General features: G+C 38.2%; 1 protein-coding gene across 10 annotated transcripts in view; it reads right to left on the reverse strand.

The window, feature by feature from the left end:
- The window catches only part of ZBTB20 (zinc finger and BTB domain containing 20), an 819,533-nt gene that overhangs the window by 285,181 nt on the left and 519,629 nt on the right, over positions 1-14,723 (reverse strand). The gene's annotated exons all lie outside the window — the stretch shown is intronic.

Here is a 14,723-nt window from a genome sequence, read left to right on the forward strand (position 1 = left end):
TACTCTTGCCTGGAAAATCCCATGGACTGAGAAGCCTGGTAGGCTAACAGTCCATGGGGTTGCAAAGAGTCAGACATGACTGAGCGACTTCACTTTCATTCCTTGTTTACCTGCCATGAATTGTCTCATGGTCAATGTCATAAAACATGAAGAATGCCCTCAGAACTCAAGAACAGTATTTCCTAAAAGCCATGTATTTCTCCTAATGATTTCAAATTTTGTCCATTATTGGCACTACATTTCTAAATGATTCTAGGTATACTTCTTGAAGAACATGGAAGCATGAAGTTCTGAAGCGAGAAGGCAGACACTTACAATATCTAGGGAAGCAAGTCAAAGCTGGAACAGTTAGAGTGTTAAGAACCAGCGAGAAAGTGATGATGAAACATGAGGCAGAGCTTGGTATGCATGACTAAAGAATGTTACAGAAATGGATAATTGTCCTTGCTGAATAAAAATTTTATTGTTAATAATCAATTTCCCAGACACTACAAGCATTACACAATTTACATGTCTAATATCATCTTTACAATGGCTCCATGGTGTGTGTATTATCAATTTCTTTTCACTTGTGGAAACTAAAACTTTAGAGAAATTCAAATACTTCACCATAAATCTGTAAGTAGCAAAGGTGTGACGCTATTTTCCCTTCATCCAAAGCCCTGATACTCTTAACCACTAAAGAACTAAAGTCACTTCCACTGCCTGCAGAAGACATTTCTCCCTAGTTTACTGGAAAATGTTTTCATCTTAAAATGTAGATATTCAAGAATTTGATGGAAAAGGCCTGGTGAGATTATTCTGACTTTAACTGTGTTGCAATCCTTGTTAGGCCTCTGGGAAAGCTGAGCTTCATCAAGATGTCATTTCTTTTGCCTGGACCTGAACTAGTCCGGCTGAAATGCACTGTGGAAGAGGTGGAAGGGATTCTAACCTATTCGTATCTTTGTGCCATGAGTGTGGTGGTGTTTGGCTGCATCTCCCTGTGTCCATGCCAACTTCTTTCTCTCTCTTCATACGCATAGCCTCTAGTTCACCCTACTCTTTGCTCCTAAGTCACCTCCAGGGAGACTTCTTTTGTCACTTGTCTGCTATTGTTTTTAGGTGTGGGGGAGGGGCGGACATCTTTCTTACCATGACAAGGATTACTGAAACAGTCTAAACTTCCAGCTTTGCACAGAATGTAGCCTTTGTTCAGTCTTCTGCTTTGTTTCTCTTTAATGATAGCTTTGCCACAGGTTTTCCCTATGTAACTCAGAGCTATGCAAATCAAACTGGTTAGCAAGACTGCAGCTGTTCTATCTCAAAATGAGTCCGAGAGGTGGAGGTCTGAGTGAGGCACGTCTTCTGAGTATTACACCTCTAACGGCTGCTTACCTTGAACGAGTAGCAAAGAATGAGCTCAGTGAGATCTGCAGTGGCTTTCCTTGGTCCGTTTTTAGTGTGTGTTCAGACTGGATCATAAGAAGTTTTAGCTTACACAAACTTTTAGTTTCCTGGTATTTATACTTCCCCAAGCACAAGATTCTTACTTAAAAGCTACTCAAAAAGACACCATGCATCATGCAGAATCATAAAATCTCAGGGCAATGTGTAAAGGACCCTAAAGTCCTGTGGTCTGAGTCTTGACCTGGTGCCTGAGTTTGCTTGCTGGGGCCATTCAGTCCCTGTTGCACACCACCAGGGACACGGTGCGCTTAACCTCACGGGCAACCCAATCCTGCTCTAGGACTTCTGTTTTTACAAAATCTTCTTCCTTTTATTAAATCTTAACATGTCTTTCTAAAATTCCCCATCATGGCTTCTAGTTCTTTTTTTTTTACCATGTCCTCCAATCCTGAAAGCTTCTGGGAATTCGTAATTTAATGATTCATTTAATGACAACTCTCGTGCATTTCATATACAAACAAGGGGGTTTAGATCATCTTTCTGCCTTGTCCCTCTTCTCTCACCACACAGAACTTAAATAGCTTTTTTAGCCCTCTGTCAACCCTGGGAGAAAAGAAAGGCAGTCAGTCTACCCAGTTTTATAATTTCTTTTTGGATGTAGGTAACAGAAATGGCAAAGCATTCTTAATCTCTTTGATTTTCTGCCCTATCCTGGGGAAGATCTTTCTAGACCACCTCAGGCAGACTTGACAGCTACAGCTATTTATAGGGTGACCATAGAGTTTACTCTCCAAACAAGGCCACTTTTTGAGGGTAAAAGGACTCTATTGATAATTATACCAAGATCATAGGCATAGAACAGAAATGTCCTGGGCATATCTATACAGTACTCTTCACCTTCCTTCTCACCAACTCCCATCTCTTCACGCCCTAGGTCTCTATTTCTATGTCTGCTTCTCATTCCTGTCTGTGATCACTCTTTAGCAATGGGCACATTTATCCATGCATCTCTAGTTCCTAGAAGAGAACATGGCAGGTAGGAAGAGGTAAGCTATATGTTTGTTTTTTTTTTTTCTTTTAAATTGGGGATATATTTTTTTTCCTCCTTGTATACTCTGGACTTCTTCCCTTATTTCTTAAGCAAATACCACCAACACACATTGGTTTCATATTTCTGGAGATGAATCAGAAATACTTAGTGTCACAGGAAGGGAATGATTTAATAGAAATGAGTCTGACTTTGAATACTGAGAGCAAAAAGCAGAGAGTGAAATGTGCTAACTTTTCCACTAAAAGTCTACTGTACCTCTTTACAGAACACCGAACACTAAGTTCTAATCTCTTTGTTCACAAGTAGTTGTTTCAGCAGCTGTACCCACAATTCCAAGTTTATAGTAAATCAATTATTATAGGCAATAATGGCAACATAGTGTGACGGTTATATCTGTGATCATATGGAACAAAGGGTAGCACAGGGAAATTCCTGAGAATTCTCCACTAAGACATTGGTGGCACTTCTGTTGCTTTCGGAAGTGTCCTTTTTCTGTCCTTTGGCCAAGAACATTTAGTAGTGCTGGTGACTTTTTAGCAGTGTTTGTTTCTGAGTAATAGTGATTTTAAAAAGAGAGAGAAAAAGAAAGTCCTGAATCGTGAGAATCACCTAGAAAAGGCGCTCCTTCCCTTTTTGACACGTTTAGAATATTCCATAAAGATGAGAGTTTATCCTGTTTAGGTTTAAGCACTTTCAAGAAGACAAACCCAGAACTTCTCTTTCAGTGTTTAGAAGCCTCACTATTAAGAGTCTACCTCATTTTCAAACCTAAACATGTTCTGTTGCAGTGTAAGCCTATTTCATCACTATGCGGCCTCAGTGAAGAAAAGAAAGTCTTATTTCTTACTTCCCATAACTTGCTTAAAAAAAACTAGTCTCAGCTCACTATCTCAACCTTCCTTTTCTTCTAAAAGATGAAACAATCTCAATGTTTTGACTTCCCCTTAAATATTTTTTTTCAAAATTAATTTTATTTTAGTATAGCTGGTTTACAGTGTTGTGTTAGTTTCAGGTAAACAGCAAAGTGAATCTGCTATACATATATCCACCTTTTTAGATTCTTTCCCCATGTAGGTCATTACAGAGCAATGAGTAGAGTTTCCATGTGCTATACAGCAGGTCCTCTTCAGTTATCTATTTTATATATAGTAGTGTGTATATGTCTGGAGTAGAAAATGGCAACCCACTCCAATATTCTTGCCTGGAAAATTCCATGAACAGAGGAGCCAGGCAGGCTGCAGTCCATGGGGTTGCAAAGAGTCAGACATGACTGTGTACCTACACACACCGTATACATGTCGATCCCCATCTCCCAGTTTATCCCTCCCCTTATCTCCCACTGATAACCATAAGTTTGTTTTCTACATCTGTGACTCTGCTTCTGTTTTGTAAATAAGTTCATTTGTACCATTTTAAAAAAAATTTCACATATAAGCGATGTCATATGATGTGTGTCTTTCTCTGTGTAACTTTCTCTACTCAGTATGACAGTCTCTAGATCCATCCATGTTGCTGCAAGTGGCATTACGTCATTCTTTTTCATGGCTGAGTAATATTCCGTTGTATATATATACCACATCTTCTTTATCCATTCATCCATTAATGAATGGATAAGCAATTTAGGTTGCTTCGATGCCTTTAATTTTAAATTTTACTGGGAGGGGTTTAATAACATTTTCTCTCCAAGGTGTTCATATCTAATTTCAGTTGCATTTCAAACAAACATGATAAAGTGTATGATCTATGCATAGAGGAAATAGTAGAAACATCAATATTCTTCATGTTTCTTACATAATCAACTATTATAACTATGCTTAAATCTCAGTTTTGCATTTTATACTCTTGATTAACTTTCTATGCTCTGCTTCTAGATGTTGTTTTTCCCTTGCAACTAGCCATTCTTTATTTTCAGTCCATCAGTGATATTTACCAAACCATCATAGATAATGGAAAATATGACTTGCAAGAAGATTTAAAAACAAAGTTATAAGCCTTTCTTTGTATGAAACGAATTTATAGAGAAAGAAGACAACTGTAAAGAGAAGAAAAAACGTGGATATTCATATTTAAGTATGTGGTGTTAGTTTAGTAAAGATGTGCAAACCAACATGTCTATATGAACTCAGATATGAATGATGAGAGAGGGGGATGAGTTGCCACTTGTGATGCTTATTTTTCTTCCTGAAGAATATTAACATTACCTTTTATTTAACAACATTCTGTTGCTTTTCTGTTTTAGGGAATGTTAATTTCAAATGACTATCTTTTTTCTAAAGTGGATGGTTATATCTACGTCTTAAACTGTTGTTATTTGGAAACTGTGCATAAAAGCACTTTACTTTCAAAGCATGCATTCCCTGTCTGACATCTAAAACAGTGATTTACAGCTAACTGTTTAGAATTCCTGGTGTCCCATTGCTCATGGGATTTTGCTTCACTCTTCCCTGACTATTCCTCCTTAAAATATAATTTTACACTAAAATTCATTTTTTTTTAAGATTTTTGAAATGCTGCTACCAATGATTTAGAATACACTGGATTTGTTAATACTGGAAAACATGTGTCTATTAATCAAGGTAGTAAAAATACAGAATCCAAGATGACATACCATTTCTGCATTTTTCCATATTGACTACTGAGAATTCTGAAGTTCTTAGCATCAAATTAGCAGTTTAGAAATGGTTTTTGTTTGCTTGTCATTTAAGACAAAACCAAAAGTTCTGCCATTTACATGGAGTCAGATCATAACTCTAGCTTTGCCTTAGTTCACCAAAGCTCTCATTGGACTCAGAAAGAAGACAAAGTATTATACAGCATGGCCTTAAGATGGTTAATACCTAGAGTCCTGCTATTGTCAAAGGATTACCAAATACGTTTTACCAAGGCCTTCCTGGGATAGTTTATTGCACATAGGTTAGACTTCCATGTTTATAACTTGCAGACAGTAGTATTGCTGCTGCTGCTGCTGCTGCTAAGTTGCTTTAGTTGTGTCCGACTCTGTGCGACCCCATAGATGGCAGCCCACCAGTCTCCTCTGTCCTTGGGATTCTCCAGGCAAGAATACTGGAGTGGGTTGCCATTTCCTTCTCCATGATAGTAGTATTAAATGGTTGTAAATGGTAGTTTCCCAAATAGTGAGTTTCATTTCGGCAAGAAGAGACAGTGAAGGTAAATATAAAGGTATCATCATTCACAAACCAGAAAGGTGAGCTAGACCATAACTGTTTCTTGGGTGGTCAGCCACAGAGCGTCACTCTTTTTAAATCGAACTATAGTTGATTTACAACGCTGTGTTAGTTTTTGGTGTATAGCAAAGTAATTCAGTTATGTGCATATATACACATATATTCTTTTCCACTGTAGTATATAATAGGATATTGAATATAGTTCCCTGTTCTATACAGTACAACATTGTTTATTGATTTTATATATAATCATTTGTATCTGCTAATCTCAAACTCCTTATTTATTCCTCCCCCACCCATTTCTCCTTTGGTAACTGTAAATTTGTTTTCCAGGTCACAGAGCACCATTTATGTAAGAGTCTGAATTTCTATCATGACTTTAATTTTGAATTTCATTGAATGTAAATATAATACTGTTGTTATTAAGCAGCTCACTTATTAAATTTATAGAGAAACTTTCTCCAAAATAGTATATTTAGTCTAATCTATTATTTCATCTAATCTATTGTCTATTTTGACCCATATATTCTTTACAGAATTTTATTCTTTAAAAATCTACATTATATATTTTCTAAACAGCATAATATATTCTTATACCCAAGGTATTCCACTCCCAACATTCAGTTCCAAGAGATTCACAGAAATAACTCAACATTCATCACTTTGGGGTACATGGATGGTCTCTGGGTCCATGACTGCTAGTTAAGCAGGTCACTTCTGAGCCACTATTACATGAGTAGAAACTGCTTTATAATTATTGGGTAAGAGAACACTTTCATTATGGAGGAACATATGATTATTTCAAAAGCAGTGGCTTTCAAAAGCAATGATCCCCATTCTCATAAATATTCTCAGAAATTTGGTATTATTTCCCTCCCTCTACCCTTTTGAAAAGTAGATCTCAAGGTGAGTACTGAAAAGCACTCCTTTGGTAATAATAACACCTCTTACTTTGAGTTAAAAGTTAGCAAGCAGATTTTTAGGAAGGCAGAAGCAGTAGTCATTATAAAATCATTCAGTCGCTGCTGCTGCTGCTGCTGCTAAGTCGCTTCAGTCGTGTCCGACTCTGTGCGACCCCATAGATGGCAGCCCACCAGGCTCCCCTGTCCCTGGGATTCTCCAGGCAAGAACACTGGAGTGGGTTGCCATTTCCTTTTCCAATGCGTGAAAGTGAAAAGTGAAAGGGAAGTCACTCAGTCATGTCCGACTCTTTGAGACCCCATGGACTGCAGCCTACCAGGCTTCTCCGTCCATGGGATTTTCAAGGCAAGAGTACTGGAGTGGGGTGCCATTGCCTTCTCCATTCAGTCACTAATAAACTAAAAATAAAAATGACAGTTTATTGGCCAAAAATAGAGGAGGGCAGATGTCTGAATAAAGGTAACTTTGTGGCTGGAACTAGATGGGCCATTTACTTCTGCTGCCTTTTGGGGTGGGGGTTGTGGTTCTCTAGTTTAGCGGTACCTAGCAATAAGGCATCATGGAAGCATCAACAAAGCTCATCTACATAATAAGAATGGATTTGAATTTATGTTAAGATAAACTTTTTTTAATTAAAAAAAGGTTTTATTTTTATATTTTGATTGTTAGGTTAATAATGTGATTTTATTTTTTTCAATTTTTATTGGGGTATAGTTTATTTATAATGTTGTGTTAATTTCAGGTGTGTAACAAAGTAAATGACCATCAACAGAGGAAGATATGATACCCATCTACAATGGAATATTACGCAGCCAGAAAAAAGAACAAAATAATGCTATTTGCAGCAACATAGATGGATGTAGAGATTGTCATATTGAGTGGAATAAGTTAGACACAGAAAGACAAATATCACATGATACTGCTTATATGTGGAATATACAAAGGAACTTATCTACAAAACAGAAATAGAGTAACAGAGGTAGAAAATAAACTTATCACTGGGGGATAAAGAGGGAGGATAAATTAGAAGATTGGGATTGACACATACACACTACCACATATAAAATAGGTAAGTAATAAGGACCTACTGTATAATAGAGGGAGCTCTACTTAATACTCTGTAATAGCCTCTATGGGGAAAGAAGTTAAAAAAGAGCATATATATATATATATATATATGTATAAAAGATAGACCTTTTAAACAACCCTATCGACTGTTCAGTTGATTACAGCCATATAGTCAGGCAGCTATGTCTTTTTTGGCAGGGGTAGCCAAGGCAGAAGAGGTAATATATGTGTCTTTCATGCTGCAGTAGGGTCAGACATATTCCCAGCAATTTGGTCCCACTGTTCTCATTTGTTCTCATGTCACTCTATGAGAGTAAACAAAATATACACCAGGAAAGAAAAGAGCTGAAGAAGTTGCTGGGATTTCTAAGGAAGAAGAACCCAAATCTTTCCTGCTTTAGGCAAGAGAACATTTTACTATTAATGAAAAGAGATGGCTAAATTATAGCCCACCAAATTTCAAATACATTTCCAAAGAATGTCTAAAAATGATCCAAAAGAAAACAAAATTCCTCCTGTTCGTAACTATAAATTCTGAAGGCTAATCCTATGTTCTCATCTTATTCCTGTTTCTTGCTCTGCCCTAGAAAGGATTAGTGTCTAACATTAAACACATAATATACAATAAAGAACATAAATAAAGAACAATGTATGCTCATAAAATTCTGAGTTCAGAGCAAAAGGAGGGTAAGTTCTTAGTCCAGCAGATGAGTCTTACTGACAGTACTAAAGACACATTTCTAACTCATCCATAGAAGATTTTGAAAATGTTCTCTAATATGTCTTGAGATGAGGTTTTGGTGGTGTAAAAATCTTGTGACTAGTATGGCATATTGCTGTTTTTCTTCCTCTCTGGGACCACAGAAACATATCTAAGTATAGACAGAAGCAGGAGAGCATGTTTCTCTCTTCATTAGAAGTTATACATGTTACTAAAGGAGAAAAGGAAAGATATAAACATCTGAATGCAGAGTTCCAAAGAATAGCAAGAAGACATAAGAAAGCCTTCTTCAGCAATCAATGCAAAGAAATAGAAGAAAACAACAGAATGGGAAAGACTAAGCATCTCTTCAAGAAAATCAGAGATACCAAAGGAACATTTCATGCAAAGATGAGCTTGATAAAGGACAGAAATGGTATGGACCTAACAGAAGTAGAAGATATTAAGAAGAGATGGCAAGAATACACAGAAGAACTGTACAGAAAAGATCTTCACGACCCAGATAATCATGATGCTGTGATCACTGACCTAGAGCCAGACATCCTGGAATGTGAAGTCAAGTGGGCCTTAGAAAGCATCACTACGAACAAAGCTAGTGGAGGTGATGGAATTCCAGTTGAGCTATTCCAAATCCTGAAAGATGATGCTGTGAAAGTGCTGCACTCAATATGCCAGCAAATTTGGAAAACTCAGCAGTGGCCACAGGACTGGAAAAGGTCAGTTTTCATTCCAATCCCAAAGAAAGGCAATGACAAAGAATGCTCAAACTACCGCACAATTGCACTCATCTCACACGCTAGTAAAGTAATGCTCAAAATTCTCCAAGCCAGGCTTCAGCAATATGTGAATCGTGAACTTCCAGATGTTCAAGCTGGTTTTAGAAAAGGCAGAGGAACCAGAGGTCAAATTGCCAACATCCGCTGGATCATAGAAAAAGCAAGAGAGTTCCAGAAAAACATCTATTTCTGCTTTATTGACTATGCCAAAGCCTTTGACTGTGTGGATCACAATAAACTGTGGAAAATTCTTCAAGAGATGGGAATACCAGACCACCTGATCTGCCTCTTGAGAAATCTGTATGCAGGTCAGGAAGCAACAGTTAGAACTGGACGTGGAACAATAGACTGGTTCCAAATAGGAAAAGGAGTTCGTCAAGGCTGTATATTGTCACCCTGTTTATTTAACTTCTATGCAGAGTACATCATGAGGAATGCTGGCCTGGAAGAAACACAAGCTGGAATCAAGATTGCTGGGAGAAATATCAATAACCTCAGCTATGCAGATGACACTACCCTTATGGCAGAAAGTGAAGAGGAACTCAAAAGCCTCTTGATGAAAGTGAAAGTGGAGAGTGAAAAAGTGGGCTTAAAGCTCAACATTCAGAAAACGAAGATCATGGCATCTGGTCCCACCACTTCATGGGAAATAGATGGGGAAACAGTGGAAACAGTGTCAGACTTAAGTTTTCTGGGCTCCAAAATCACTGCAGATGGTGACTCCAGCCGTGAAATTAAAAGACGCTTACTCCTTGGAAGGAACGTTATGACCAACCTAGATAGCATCTTCAAAAGCAGAGACATTACTTTGCCAACAAAGGTTCGTCTAGTCAAGGCTATGGTTTTTCCTGTGGTCATGTATGGATGTGAGAGTTGGACTGTGAAGAAGGCTGAGTGCTGAAGAATTGATGCTTGATGCTTTTGAACTGTGGTGTTGGAGAAGACTCTTGAGAGTCCCTTGGACTGCAAGGAGATCCAACCAGTCCATTCTGAAGGAGATCAGCCCTGGGATTTCTTTGGAAGAAATGATGCTAAAGCTGAAACTCCAGTACTTTGGCCACCTCATGCGAAGAGTTGACTCATTGGAAAAGACTCTGATGCTGGGAGGGATTGGGGGCAGGAGGAGAAGGGGACAACAGAGAATGAGATGGCTGGATGGCATCACTGACTCGATGGACGTGAGTCTGAGTGAACTCCGGGAGTTGGTGATGGACAGGGAGGCCTGGCGTGCTGCGATTCATGGGGTCACAAAGAGTTGGACACGACTGAGCGACTGATCTGATCTGATCTGATCTGATCTGATATTCTATTGTAAATGAACTGGAAAGAAAAGTACCAAATGCCTTGATGTGGGGATTGGATGTTACATATCCATGTATACCTATGTTTTCTTTTTTTCCTATTCTTTCATTTTTTGTGCCCATTGTGTTTTTTTTTTTGTTTTTTTTTTTTTGAGGCTTACCCTTACACTGCCAGATTATTTCTAGTGGTTGCAGCCCCTGTGACATTCCTTTGACCATCCACACTGTCTAGTTCAATACAAACTCCCAAGGGACTTTTTCCTACCAAAGATGGCAACTGAATGAATTAAAATGATGACTTCTGTATTATGTCATAAAAAACCTGGAGTTAAAATGAACTTTTAGTCTTATAAATAACTCCTAATTATTAGGCAAATAGATATGTGTATTTCCCTTTCTGAAGTATAACTAAAAGCCCTGGAAGTCCTAAGTTTATCTTCAGTTGTTATATTGAAACTGCACTAATGCTGTTCCTTAAGCATTTCTTTTCTCAATTCCAAGAAGAACCACCCTAAAATCTTCTACGGTATATAACAGATCATAGCAGCCCACATGAAAGCAAATGCTCAAATGTTAAGGACTTAGTGAAAATCCAGACTGGGAAAGATCTGTGAGTTACATGAAGCTTGGGTGAATTCATTCAACTGCAGAATTTATTGCTGGTCCAATGGATTAAAGGAAAAGGAAAAGTAATGGTACTGACCCACTCAAGGGGCTTCAGGAACTTCAGGATAGTCTCTTGGCTATCTGGAAACCTGGATTATTTGACCTGAGCATGGCCTAAAGTTATGCAGATCTCCAAGATCTTCTATTTCCTTTTGTTACAGTTCAGATTCTTGAAGTATTTTCATTATAAGGTATGGACAGGTTACACATGGGTTGAGGGCACATGATAGTTTAGAAACTATAGTGTTGCCTTATTATTGGTCTCCCTTACAAACCCTGAAAGGTCAATATGCTATTATCTAAGGCAGTTCATGGCGAAGTTGACATAATACTGTTTTAATGATTCAGTTCATAAATGGGCCATTTCACTGGTACAGTAGGGTGGACTCTAAGAAGCATTTGAAATTGTAAAGAGTTTTTGTTCCAGAGAACAACCTTATCTCTCTAAATCATTAATATTTCTTCACTATGTAGCTAAATCTCTATCACACTAGGTTGATACATAGTCTAGGAAGATTTTACTTAGAAAGCCCCAACATACAGTCTGCTTTCCACATCCATGGATGCTATTTTATGGAAGAGTCTTGGACATCTGTGAATTTTGGTATTTGTAGGGGTCCTGGAAAGAATCCCTCATGGAGATGAAGGGACAACTACATATATGCATTTCTACCATAAAATGGCAACAACAATTCTGGTTGAAACATCATAACCTAAGCAAAAAGAAACACCTAAAATACAGTAAAAGTGCATCACCTATATGCTGCTGCTGCTGCTAAGTCGCTTCAGTTGTGTCCGACTCTGTGTGACCCCATAGACGGCAGCCCACCAGGCTCCCCCGTCCCTGGGATCCTCCAGGCAAAAACACTGGAGTGGGTTGCCATTTCCTTCTCCAATGCATGAAAGTGAAAAGGGAAAGGGAAGTCGCTCAGTCGTGTCCGACTCCTAGCGACCCCATGGACTGCAGCCTACCAGGCTCCTCCATCCATGGGTTTTGCCAGGCAAGAGTACTGGAGTGGTGTGCCATCACCTTCTCCACATCACCTATATATATATATGTATATATTAGTTCAATTCAGTCGCTCAGTCGTGTCTGGCTCTTTGCGACCCCATGAATCACAGCATGCTAGGCCTCCCTGTCCATCACCAACTCCCGGAGTCCACCCAAACCCATGTCCATTGAGTCAGTGATGCCATCCAACCATCTCATCCTCTGTCGTCCCCTTATCCTGCCCTCAATCTTTCCCAGCATCAGGGTCTTTTCAAATGAGTCAGCTCTTTGCATCAGGTGGCCAAAGTATATAGCTATATACAGATCTTCCTTGACTTATGATGGAGTTACATTTTGATAAACCCATCATAAATTGGAAATATCTTAAGTAAGGAATGCATTTAATACACCTGGTTACTGAATGTCACAGTTTATGCCTAGTTTACCTTAAACATGCTCAAAACACATTAGCCTACAGTTAGGCCAAAACCATCTAATGCAAAGCCTATTTTACAATAAAGTGTTGAACATATCTCATATCATTTACTGAATACTGCACTGAAAGTGAAAACCAGAATGGTTGTGTGGGTACATCATGGTTGTAAGCATATCACTTGTTTACCCTCATGACTGTGTGGGTGATTGGGAACTGCGGTTCGTTGCCACACCCACCATCAGGAGAGTGTGTTGTATTGCATATCATTAGCCCAGGAAAAGATCAAAATTCAAGATTCAAAGTAACGTTTCTACTAAATATATATTGCTTTTGCACCATTGTAAAGTCAAAAAATTGTTAAGTGGAACCATTGTAAGTCTGTCTATAAAACCCACCAAATCAAGACTGTGCAACAATGCTGTTGACTTCAGTTTCATTTTAGCAATCATTTTAGATTCCTCTTTTTGTACATAGAGGGGAAAATGACATCGTATAAATGAAGGAAACAGGAAAGTGCAGAGGGCTAATGCAAGATGCCCATATACTGTCTACCAAGTGTTGCCAGTTGTGAAAGATTTGACATGCTAATATCCACTCATTTGGACTCGTTACTGAGACACTAAGAGCTTGATAGCTGGCAGGCTCTACATTTAAGTGCGGTTACATAGGCCCCCAAATATTGACAGAGTGCCAGATTCTGAGAAACTATTGATGTACACAGCCGGCCACAGCTCCAGACACCTCTCAGACAGAGTCTTTAAATGTCACAGATAAATGAATTTTCATGAAACCGGGAGAGAGAAAGGAAGGACAAGAAGAAAGAACACAGAATGGGAAGCAGGATAAGAAGAAAAAGAATAAAATCAGTTTTAAACCATTGACATGAGATGTGGCATCTCATCTCTAAAGAGCCTTACAAAGGATGAGATCAAGCCTTCTGCAGGCATTCTGTGTTACCAAATGCTAAATCACCGTGAATAATTTCATTGTGTTTTTAAAAAGTTAAGGGAGATACATGATAAAGAATAGCTTCAACAAACTATTTCTGAACAAAACATAGCTCAAATGTAAATATTGCAGAACTCAATGTTGAAAAATTCAAAATAAAACAAAGGAACATAAAATCAGGGAACCATGGGTACAAATAAACATCAGAACAACTTCTAAGCTGTTCTCTATGTATATTAGAGGTTAAAAGTCAAGGTACCATGAAATTTGTTTTTCGCCAAGGCACAGATGTGTCCTCTGACAGTCTCCTTTCCAGAGGCCTACTGAAAGCAATGACACCTGAGTTTATAACAAGACATTGAGGAATACTTTCTTTCTTTACCTCTCTCTCCCTGACTTTCCACAGAAAACATCTACCAGGGAAATATATGAGGTAAGTCAGTTACTGGACACATGATAACAGAAATGAGCCAGGGTTATAACTAGAACAACCAAGTGTTCCTTAGAAATCATGTGTAACTCAATACATTTTAAATGTAAATGAAGCTTTTTCACTTTGAAAGTCTCCCATCTGCTGAGGGCACCTTCCCTTGACCTTGATGCACTGTGTCATTAAAAGCAACCACATTTTCCAGATTAGAATAGTTAGAACATGGTTTGCTTGTGCATTTACTTTTCCATATTAGAGTTGTGCAATCTTCACATTTTACATAGAGCAATCATGCCAATGCCCACAAACAAAATTCTTCCTCCTTTTCAAAAGCACGTGGGTAATTTTTTTTTTTTAACCTGCAGCAGTGTGGTTTTGAATAGCGTCACTTGCTTCATTACTAGCATCATAGTAAGTCTTGATATATTAGTGGATTACTTTTCTTCATTGATTCTCTCTTTCTTGGGTACCAGGGACATTAGAAGTTACTTGAAGAATCAAGTTCCACAGCTCAAATATGCTAAAGGAGTTTTGTTTTTGTATCAACTTTTCTATCACTTCTTAGTGCTTTTCTTTTTATGATAGGAGATAAAATGAGTTCCTTCCATGAGAAAAATAATTATTTTCTGTGTTTTTGAAGTCTTTTATTTTGAAGACAAAATTAGCTTTAACTCAAGTGGAAAATGCTGTAAAATCTCAGATACTGTAATCAGTGACTGTATCAAAGCTCTCAAAAAGTCTGCCAACTTCCATGTGAGGCCACAATTCAGCCAGAATCACAGAGACATTTTCTACCTTACCTCTGGCCATTCTAACATTTTATACTGTAAAATTATGGGT

This window comes from Bos indicus x Bos taurus, chromosome 1 (assembly GCF_003369695.1).
Source record: "Bos indicus x Bos taurus breed Angus x Brahman F1 hybrid chromosome 1, Bos_hybrid_MaternalHap_v2.0, whole genome shotgun sequence".
Taxonomy (NCBI): Eukaryota; Metazoa; Chordata; class Mammalia; order Artiodactyla; family Bovidae; genus Bos; species Bos indicus x Bos taurus.